The sequence below is a fragment of the Typopeltis vanoorti genome, chromosome 7 (genome assembly GCF_054136105.1).
Source record: "Typopeltis vanoorti isolate ZY-2024b chromosome 7, IOZ_Tvanoo_1.0, whole genome shotgun sequence".
NCBI lineage: Eukaryota > Metazoa > Arthropoda > Arachnida > Uropygi > Thelyphonidae > Typopeltis > Typopeltis vanoorti.
In genome coordinates this window covers 26,262,743-26,273,351 of record NC_143555.1, presented here as the reverse complement: position 1 = coordinate 26,273,351, position 10,609 = coordinate 26,262,743, and the positions used below count along the sequence as shown (strand labels likewise).

Below are 10,609 nucleotides of genomic sequence, written 5' to 3'. Positions count from 1 at the left end.
CCATTGCACAAGGGAGGCTCTAAGACTGAGGTTGCAAATTATAGACCAATCAATATATCTGGAGTAGTGGTTAAGAGTTTGGAGAAATTGGTTAAAATTAGAATTAAGTCTGGGTGGACAGCAATATGATACTTTATAAGGGGCAACATGGTTTTGTGAAGGGTAGGTCTTGCCTAAGTAATTTGCTTACGTTCTATAATAAAGTGACTGTGGAGTTGGATAAAGGAAATCCTTTCTCAGTGATACTGCTTGACTTTGCAAAGGCTTTTGACAGGATTCCACAAGGAACTCTGTTACATAAATTAGAGCAAATGGGTTTGGATCCGAAGATGGTGATTTGTATTAAAGGATGGGTGGTGGACAGATATCAAAGAGTGGTTTACGGAGGAGCTGAATCCATGAAAAGGCAAGTGACTAGTGGTGTACCTCAGGGCTCAGTTCTTGGTCCTCTATTGTTAAATTTTTACATCAATGATATTGGAAATACCTTGAATGGAAATATCCACTTGTTTGCTGATGATGCAAAATTGGGAAGAGCGATAATCAATTCAAATGATGTGGATATTTTACAGGATGACTTAAATAGGCTGACGCTATGGACTGAGGTAAATGGCTGTCAGTTCAACGTGGCTAAGTGTAAGGTGATGCACTTTGGGAGGATGACATCGCATGCTGTTTACTATATTAACGGAACTGAACTGCAGGAAGTTGATGAGACAAGAGACTTGGGAGTTATTGTGGACAGAGAACTTAAGTTTAAAGGGCATATTGCAAAGATTGCCAAAACATCACATCACATTACATGGTTGTTGAGGAACACTAACAAGCAGGGATAGGGAAGTTATTATTCCACTCTATAAGGCATTAATAAGGCCGCATTTGGACTATTCTGCGCATATCTGGTCGCCAGTATTTCTTGGTGATGCGGAAGTGGTGGAGAGGATTCAGAGGTGGGTTACAAAGATTGTTGCAGGTCTGTGGGATGTTCCCTATGAGGATAGATTGATGATCTGTGGGTTCCAAAAACTAGCTGATAGACGTAGGAGAGGAGATATGATACATATATTTAAATTGTTAAAGGGATTTTACAGGATTGATACTGATGACAGTTTTAAGAGCAGTGCAGGATGTGAGAGAACGAGGGGCCATCCCTGGAGATTGTGTAAGAGTGTGGTTAACAAGGGTGTTAGGACTAGATTTTTTACTTGGAGTGTTGTGAATGGGTGGAATTGTTTACCAGAGGTGGTTGTGAATGCTTCAACTGTGAATGAATTTAAGGAGAGGTATGACAGGTAATATGTAAATAATGGTTAGATTGATGATCTGTGGGTTCCAAAAACTAGCTGATAGACGTAGGAGAGGAGATATGATACATATATTTAAATTGTTAAAGGGATTTTACAGGATTGATACTGATGACAGTTTTAAGAGCAGTGCAGGATGTGAGAGAACGAGGGGCCATCCCTGGAGATTGTGTAAGAGTGTGGTTAACAAGGGTGTTAACAGGTATGACAGGTAATATGTAAATAATGGTTAGTGTGTCAATGTCGGGTCTCCCGCGATGAGTCTTTTGACTCCATGGAGACACCGTTAAAATAATAATAATAATAATAATAATAATAATAATAATAATAATAATAATAATAATAATAATAATAATAATAATAATAATAATTCAGTTCCAACTTTATCGCACAATTATTAAGATTTATTCAAGTTCAGATTTGTTTTTTAAGTTGCAGTAATAAGTATAATAAGAAGCAATAAGAGAAGGATATATATTAAGTAATAAGAGAAAGATATATAATAAGTAATAAGAGAAAGATATATAATAAGTAATAAGACTAAGATAAGAAGAATAATAGTAATAAGTAATAAGAAAACAAAATTGATGAGTCTCCAGGAAACCAGGAAGTATCAAGGTGATGATGAATAGAGAAAGTGTAGCGCAAGTGAGACAATACAAATACCTTGGTAGTATAATACAAGAAAATCGAAAATGTGACATAGAAATAAAAGAAATAATTAACAAAGGAAAATATGCCTTTTATAGCAAGAAAAATTTGTTTATTAATAAAATGAATAAAAATCTACAGAAAAGGCTTATTAAGTGCTATATTTGAAGTATGACTTTATATGGGTCAGAAACATGGACAATTAGGAAGCTAAAATGTTGGAGGCATTGGAAATGTGGTTATGGAGAAGAATGGAGAAAATAAAGTGGACTGAAAAAATCACCAATGAAGAAATATTACAAAGAGTTGAAGAAGAAAGGAATTTACTAAAGGCCATAAGAAGAAGAAAGCGTAACTGGATAGGACATGTATTAAGAGGAGACAGCCTATTGAAAAGAATGATAGAAGGGAAAATTGAAGGAAAGCGACCAAGAGGAAGAAGACGACTAACGATGCTTGATGATATAATGGGAACAAGAAGATATCAGGAAATGAAAGAGGAAGCAAGAGACAAAGGAAATTGGGGGAAGATAATCTGCTGAGTTATACCATTGGACCTGTCAAGAGACAGAACACTAATTATGATGAATAAGCGTAATAATTCCAGCTTCAGTTAAAACATAAAAGCAATCGATAGTAACGATAACTTGCTATGCTCGCTAACATCCACTTTTTTACTCGACATTTGACCCTAAAATAACTAGAATCTTGATGCACAAAAAAAAATGAACTGACAAATCAATTTAATTTATAAATAATAATAAAGCTTGTAAATCAAATGGTCTGTTTATGTAATATAGAAACTGATCTTACCCACCAATTAATACAAATAGCAGCGCGCGCGCACACACACACACACACACACACACACACACACACACACACACACACACACACACACACACACACACACACACACACACACACACACACACACACACACACACACACACACACACACACACACACACACACACACACACACACAAAAATCTGTTGTCTCAGAAACGTGTTTCAAAATGATCGCAAGTTCAATACTGAGCGATCTGTTTTTTCCTAATAGGATTTTGGAAATCACAGGGTGAAATATTCTTAAGAACGTTATAGATTAAACTGACCATATATTTAATCTCTGGATTAAACTGCTAAGTCGGTGATTGGTCAACACAAGTCAAACATTTAGTAATAGAAATTTTTCCAGAGAAATTTCCATAGAATGCTGATGAAGCTTCATTAGCATTCTATCTGTTAAAATGCAATTACCCCCCCCCCCACACACACACACGCGGTTAACGGATTATTGTCTTTATGTGCACGTTATTACTTGGAATTTCTTTACTGTCTTTAGATATTTAACCTTTTTTGCTGCACAATTTATTTATTGTGTCTCTTCCCAAATAAAAACGAATTTCACATGTGCGAAAATAAATAATCAAAACATTTGTTTACATTGGAAATATGTCAAATATTTGTTTTTTAAATAACTTTTATTGAAATAAATATGACATTTTGCTATCTTCTCTTGCAAAATAAAATTATATGGGTCGCACATTTCAATTTTAGGAACGATTTATTATTTTTTTTTAATGAACAACAAATGATGTTAAACTGCATTACTCGGGGTTTCCGATTGTGAGTCTTTTTAATATCAAAAATTTATATTCAATGGTATTTTATCAGAGATTCTTCGCCTTTGTCTTTTGCTTAAAACTGCAACAGTACAATTACTTTGGAAAAATAAAGAATTCAAATAAAGAGAAAGTGCACATATGTTATCTAGCAGTATTTTGTGTGTGTGTGTGTGTGTGTGGTGATAATTTTGGGAGGGGGGGTGGGAGTTAGACATTAAAGACGAATTAATTCTGTTATGAAAACTTTGGAAATAAAATTTCATTTTGACGCATGCATCTACACGTTTCGAAGGATAAAGTGTAGGGAAAATCTCGCTACTTCAAAACTGCCGCATAATACCGAAAATATGTACATAACAGTTGACTTCATAACTGCCGTTTATTTCGATTTGTAGGGAGTGATTGGGGGAAACCAAGAAAGTTGAAATGCAAAAACCTACAGATTACGTTTATAAAAATTATGCATTAATATGCATATTATGCATAAATCTTGATAGGATTCAAGATTTACATATGATTCTCTATAAACCAAAATTTAAAAGTGCGAACCTTCGTGCAATCTGTGAACTAACCTTCGAACTAAGATTGTGAATAAAAAAGAAAACTTAATTTGGAAAAGAAGGAGACAGTATTCATTTTTATATTCCGATTTTCATGAATTTATAAAATAATTTTTTGACAAAAATAATTATCTTCAATCACATTCTGGGAGAATTTTAAAATGTATTGGTGATTAAAATAATTAGACAAAAAATTGATAGTGACATTGATCTTCCATAGTGATACAATATGAAGTGAAGAAAGTATGAAAGGATTCCTTATTTTGAGCTGGCATGAAAAACTATAATTATACGATAAAAACAAGCAGCAAAATGAATATAACTCATAGGTATTTAGTCATATTACTTCCGGTTACGGAGCAAACGGCAAGAAACTGCGTTTCTTGCTGTATGTAACTGAACGTAGCTACTACATACGCCAAGTAATCTAGTTAAGTGTTCTTTTCAGCGTGTAGGATTATTGCCCCTTCTAATGGACATGACTGTCAAACTACACTTCTTATCCATGTTCTTTCAGAAGGTGGACAGAATATTATCCAGGTTTGCTGGACATGTATATACGTCCAGCAAAGAAATGGTACGCTTACATACATGAATTTTATGAAATACAGGAGTTCCTGTTAGTTTTATATAGTTTTATATGTAGCAAAATCTGGCTCCCCGAAGTCTTGGTGCCCATAGGCGATTGCCTAGGTTCGCCTAATGATAAAACCGGCTTCTGAGAAGCCGGATGTTCAGCGGCAAAGAAGACAAAATCCGTTCTATCAGCAGGAAAGGTCATGACATCGGTGTTGTGGGATGCTAAAGCATTTTGTTTATTAATTATCTTGAAAAGGGTAAAACAATAACCGGAGAATATTATTGCAATCTTTTAACCAGGCTAGGCGAAAAAATTCGTGAGGAAAGAACCGGTTTGCAGAAGAAAAAAATCATCTTTCATCAGGACAATGAACCTGCCCACAAAGGTGTTTTAGCAATGGGGAAAATTAAGGGATCAGCACTATGAATTGTTGGAACATTCACCCTATTCCCCAGACTTGGCTCCCTCTGACTTCTATCTCTTCCCAAAACTAAAACTCTTCCTTGCTGGTCTGCGGTTTTCTTCGAATCAAGAGGTGATTTCAGCTGTAGAGAGGTAGGTATACTTAAAGGAAACACACGTATTAACCACAGTGAAAATTATTTACTTGTAAATATTTCATCCTAACTATCACAGGACATCATCAGTACAGTAGTGTAAACAATAATAGGAATAACATACAGTTAGGGCGCATAATCATGCGCCCTAACTCTATTTTTTTCCTATTATTGTTTAAACTGCTGTACGGCGCATGATTATGCGTCCTAACTGTATGTTATTCCTATTATTGTTTAAACTACTGTACTGCTGATGTCCTAAGATACTTAGGATGAAATATTTACAAGTAAATAATTTTCACTAAGGTTAATACGTGTGTTTCTTTTAATTATGATCTCACCACAGGTTTCGTTATTTAAAAAAATAGAGGGGTATTTTGTAGATCTTACTGAGAACACTAAAGGGACAGGATAATGGCGCTGGAGCATCGCTTGTATAAATGTATTAGCCTTAAGGGAGATCATGTTGAGAAATAAAAATAATTTTGAAAATATAAATTCGTTTTTTCATTATTAGGCCAAGAACATTTCTGACCACCTTCGTAGAATAGACAGAATTTACCTTCCAATTCATCGAGGAATAACTGTAGTAAAATACTCCAGTCGCATTCAGTGATCACTATACTGTAGAAGTGAAACTTTAGTGTTCCTAAAAAGAAAAACTAAAAACACTTATTAATCGGAACTTTTCATTATGGAAATTCAATGAAAATCTAACAGAAGAAAATGTATTTAACACGGAAGTAGAAAATATAATAGCAGAAGCTGATAAATATGCCGGCAAAGGTGGTCGATTGGTAGAGCCTCTGCTACTAATGGCCCAGTTAAGTAAGTTTGAGCGCGGTTAGTAGTTGGAAGGGAACCAATCGTTCAATGCTGTTGGCACACTCTCCCTGGATGAGTCTTTGGACTCCCTGGAGGTGTCAAATAATAATAATAATAATAACATGAAAATGCAATCAGTGCATGGGAAACATTTAAATTAAATATCAAAAGGGCAGTTATCCGAATAGGAAGTAAAATAAAGAACCAGCAATAGTGAGGACAGGAAGAAGATCTTAAAACGTTATCTAGCCTATTCAGACAGAACAAAGAGACAAGTAAAAGCAGAAAGAAATCGATTAAAACATGAAATAAAAGAACTGCAATACAAGGAAATAGAAGGTGCATGGCCACGGGCGCGTTTGAAAGCTGTAGAAAATGATGAAGGCAAAACAGCCACTGCTTGGCTAAAGAGCGAAGAGGCTATTTTTTTTCCGCCGGCGAAAATTGAGTTAAGGTGGTAATAAATCCCTCATTATTTTAAAGCCGGATATGAAACTCGGAGATCGAAATCTAAGAGTTTCATGCCGAAGAACTATCGGCGAGTCCAAGCGTTAGTCATCACCTGGGTAGTACAATACTAGGGCAACTCATTGTAAAGGTGGATCATGCTCCGTCTGGCTGTTTGAAATATTTCACGGGTTTTTATTTCTCAGATAAACTACAAACAGTACATCGTATTTATTCATACTGTAACTGTATTATCCGCACACCAGTTAGAAGTCGAATCCAATTAATAATAACATTTTTATTTGCTTTAATTAAAAGCGGTTCTCAGCAGTATGGATTAATATCAAAATTATTACTGAAGGAATCAGACCTTGAGTTTAGCACTTTCTTCTGGAATAATGCAAACTTAAAAAATTGGTACAATTATGACACGTTAATTCAAACATAATATAAGAAATAATCATCCAAACTTATATTTACGAAAACATCAGGGGACGCAAGAGTTTAAATCGTACGCTACAACTTCGGCCATTTGTTCTGAAAATGGATCTATATATTATTATATTAAAATAACGTATTGCAAGGTTTGAGGAATTTGGAATGAAAATGTCAGTGATAAAGCGTTGAACTATACCCAATTTTTTTAAAAAAATAAAGACTACAAATTTAGCATTTCAAATGAATTGAAGTTGTATATGAAAATGCATGCATCTAGGATAAGAAGCCGTGGTTTAGCGAGTTTGGAAATAAAACGGCTGTAAACTTGATCGTTCGTTTGAGTTAATTTTATGGAATGCTTTTTTTTTTAAATTTAATGTTTTAATGTATGTGGTGATGTCGTCTTGAAAAATAAACTAAGCAACGAAACTTATTCAGATATGAAATGATTTGATAATAATAAAAAAAAAAATGCTAAAAGCATTAGGTAAGCCAAGTGGTTCCTCCGTTGAGAAGTGTTTCCCGCCATGTTGATTGGCGGTTCGATGGTTATTTGGCCTTCAGAGACGTGATATGAAAAAAAAAATATTTAAAAAAAAATTGTAATTTGAAACATGACACTGCGGTAATTTTGTGCAGTTCTTTTACCAGGTGAGGCGTCATGTATCTATTTCTTTGTACTGTTTTGTAATACAAATAAATGATTCAAACTTGCACTGCATGTTGGTGTCATTGGTCAATGCACCTTGCTGCTCGTTTTGTATTTCTATTTAAGCCTAACTAGGTGTGCGTGTGTGTGTAACGTACAAGTTTTCTTACTAATACATGTTTAATCGGAGTATATGAATTGATTGCACTGACACGGGATGTTCGTGTTCATGCAGTAGCGTTTTTATTATATTAAATATAATGAACCTGCACGTACTTGAATGATATAAACATGCCGCATGAGTTTGATTGTCAGTGTTATGATATACTTCTCTTAATTATTGTTTGATTATCTATTGCTTCATTGCCATTTCCTCATTATATCGCCATAAATATCCTCTAAAAGCTGCTATCTAATCAAATTATCACAACCTGTTCGTTGCATTTCGTGTTTTGAAGAAATACCTGTAAGTTTTGGAATAGTAAGATTGACATGCAATGGCGTTAAATATTATTAGGAAATAATTGTTCACAAGATAGTTCTGTTTCCTGCAAAACAAACTGGCCGGCCTATACATGTAGTTCATGGATAATACATGCTCTTCCTGGCTATGCCCTGTTCATAATTCATGAAAGAAACCAAGTCAGTACTTCCTCTATTGCATAGTAATTTGCACAAATTAGCGTTTTTTTTTTTTTTTTTGAAACAATGGGTTACATTGATTTCATTTTATGGTTTACATCCTTTGATCCTTTTTTGTAGGGAAGGAGAGATGCTTCCATACAGTTTTTGTATCTAGAGTGAATGCTTATTAATTTACACCAGTTCTTTCCACTTGGCTTCAGGGTTAGGAGTCAGTAAGTATTTATAATAAAATTGTGCAATATAGCCTTGTTTGAAAATTACATTTTTTGCAACAACATTATATGGGAATATAACTTTTATCTGAAAACATAACTGTAAAATTTGTTACGGTATACATTCTTAGCTGATGCACAGTATACTAGTTTTTTGGTTTACATACTTGACAGGTATTCACCTTCTGCTTTTTGTGTCCAAATGGTAGTTTACCAGGGAGGTTCTGTAGCTGTATCTAGCAAAGTTTACTTAAGTACTAAGAATATTTTACAAGAAATGAATGTGGAAACTCGCATTCTAAACTGAAAAAAGAATATATAATAAGAAAACAATTGTGATAAAATTATACTTTATCACAAACAAATGCTTTTTTTTTTTTTTTTTGTCTATCATCAACAACATGAGAGTGTGACATTCTAAGAATTGCTTGTTCAGGATTAAAGCACAGGCTGTAGATTAACTAAATCTGAATGATTTTCTAAAGTCAACTAGTGATGTTTAATTAGAGAATAGTTGAATGGTTATAAATTCTGTCATGTAGGTTAAATTGAAGTAGATAGAGGTTGTAGGGTTTGGATACTGGTGTTATTTCTGGAAAACAGCTAGAGAACACATCTAATTAACAGACATAGGATACTGATCACTTAGCCTTAATTCATTTGTTGTAATTCTAGCAAGTTCTACTGAACAAGTTAGAAATCATTTATTTTAAATTGAAGGCTTATAAATTATGTTTTTATAGCTTATTTAAGGAGGTGTGCAGGGCATGAGAGAATTTCACACATAAAAGAGGCTCAAGGATAGGGGTGTGAAATTATAAAATATTCCTGTTTCAGGCATAGAGCAATAATATTTTATGTAAAAGTTGGTCATGGTCATAATTTGCCGGTGAGTGTATAGGAATATGATGTTCTATGGAGACACCACAACTTTGTCTGAAGAAAATATCTACACTATATATATATATATATATATATATATATATATATATTGATTTACTTCGCATAGAATTTGACAAAAGTGCATGGAAGAGTCGTGAAAAGTGGATCAAATAGCAATGAGATGGATATGAAGCTAGTGGTGTGATAGTAGGGTAGCTGTTGTGCAGTTAATAGTATGGTGGAACCACAGGACTCTGTTGCTGGATACTGACAGAATGCAGATTATAATACTAGGAATGAAATGATGACCAATACCTAGCTGTTTGCAGATGATGATGAAGTGAGAAAGACAGTGGTTAATAAAGATGATGTAGAGATTCTGCAGGGTGATTTTAATATGCTGACATCTGGGAGAGTGGATAATCGTTGTCAGTTACTGTTGCAGCAGAAAGACCACAACATCTATATTGCATAGAGATAAACTTTAGGAAACTGGTATGGCTAAGGAGGTAATAAACAGAGAGAAGGATATTGCTGATGTTAAAGAGCACATAGACAAGTATGGATAAAGAAACAAGGATTGCTTAGAAGGGTTTGATATGAACACATCTGGATTACAGATTTGACATCTGTGGGAGGAGGTGATGGTGGAGAGATCCAGTGTTATCACCACAGTTGTAAACAGTTTGTGTAGTGGGGGTAAGAATTAGGTTGGCATGAAAAAAAAAAACCTATTATATAGAAATAAAAAAAAAATTATATCAAGTATTCCCCCCCCCTCCCACCCCAAATCTGAAATGTGTGCTATAGGTTACATTTTTCAGTTTTAACTGCTGTTGGTCAAAACGTCTGACCTACCTCAACTTCAAACCATTTATATCATAATGGTTTTAGATAATTGCCTGATCTCTCTCTCTCTCACACACAAAGCACAAATAAATAATATCTTATATTTTTATTGAACAGATCATTTGTGTTTTTGATAATGAATTTGAGTTTTGTACTAAAGTTTTTAGTAAACTTGCCATGAATTTTGACAGAGGCAATACTGTGGCATTTTTTTGTAAGAAATTATTGGATGTATGGAAGTGGATTCTTTGCGGATTTTAATTTGGCCAAAAATAATGGGAAGAAAATAAGGTTTTTCATAAGTTTATTTTTTTAGATCAAGTGGAAATTTGTCATAAATGTTTCATAAGATCAGAAGTTGGATCAGTATCCATTTTCT

General features: G+C 34.2%; 1 long non-coding RNA gene across 1 annotated transcript in view; it reads left to right on the top strand.

Annotated features, from left to right (window-relative positions):
• Positions 1-7,548: 7,548 nt before the first annotated feature.
• The window catches only part of LOC150104531 (uncharacterized), a 77,719-nt gene continuing 74,658 nt past the window's right edge, over positions 7,549-10,609 (top strand). The window contains exon 1 of the long non-coding RNA XR_016548601.1: positions 7,549-7,644. This is a non-coding gene — a long non-coding RNA (uncharacterized LOC150104531). The remainder of the gene's footprint in view (positions 7,645-10,609) is intronic.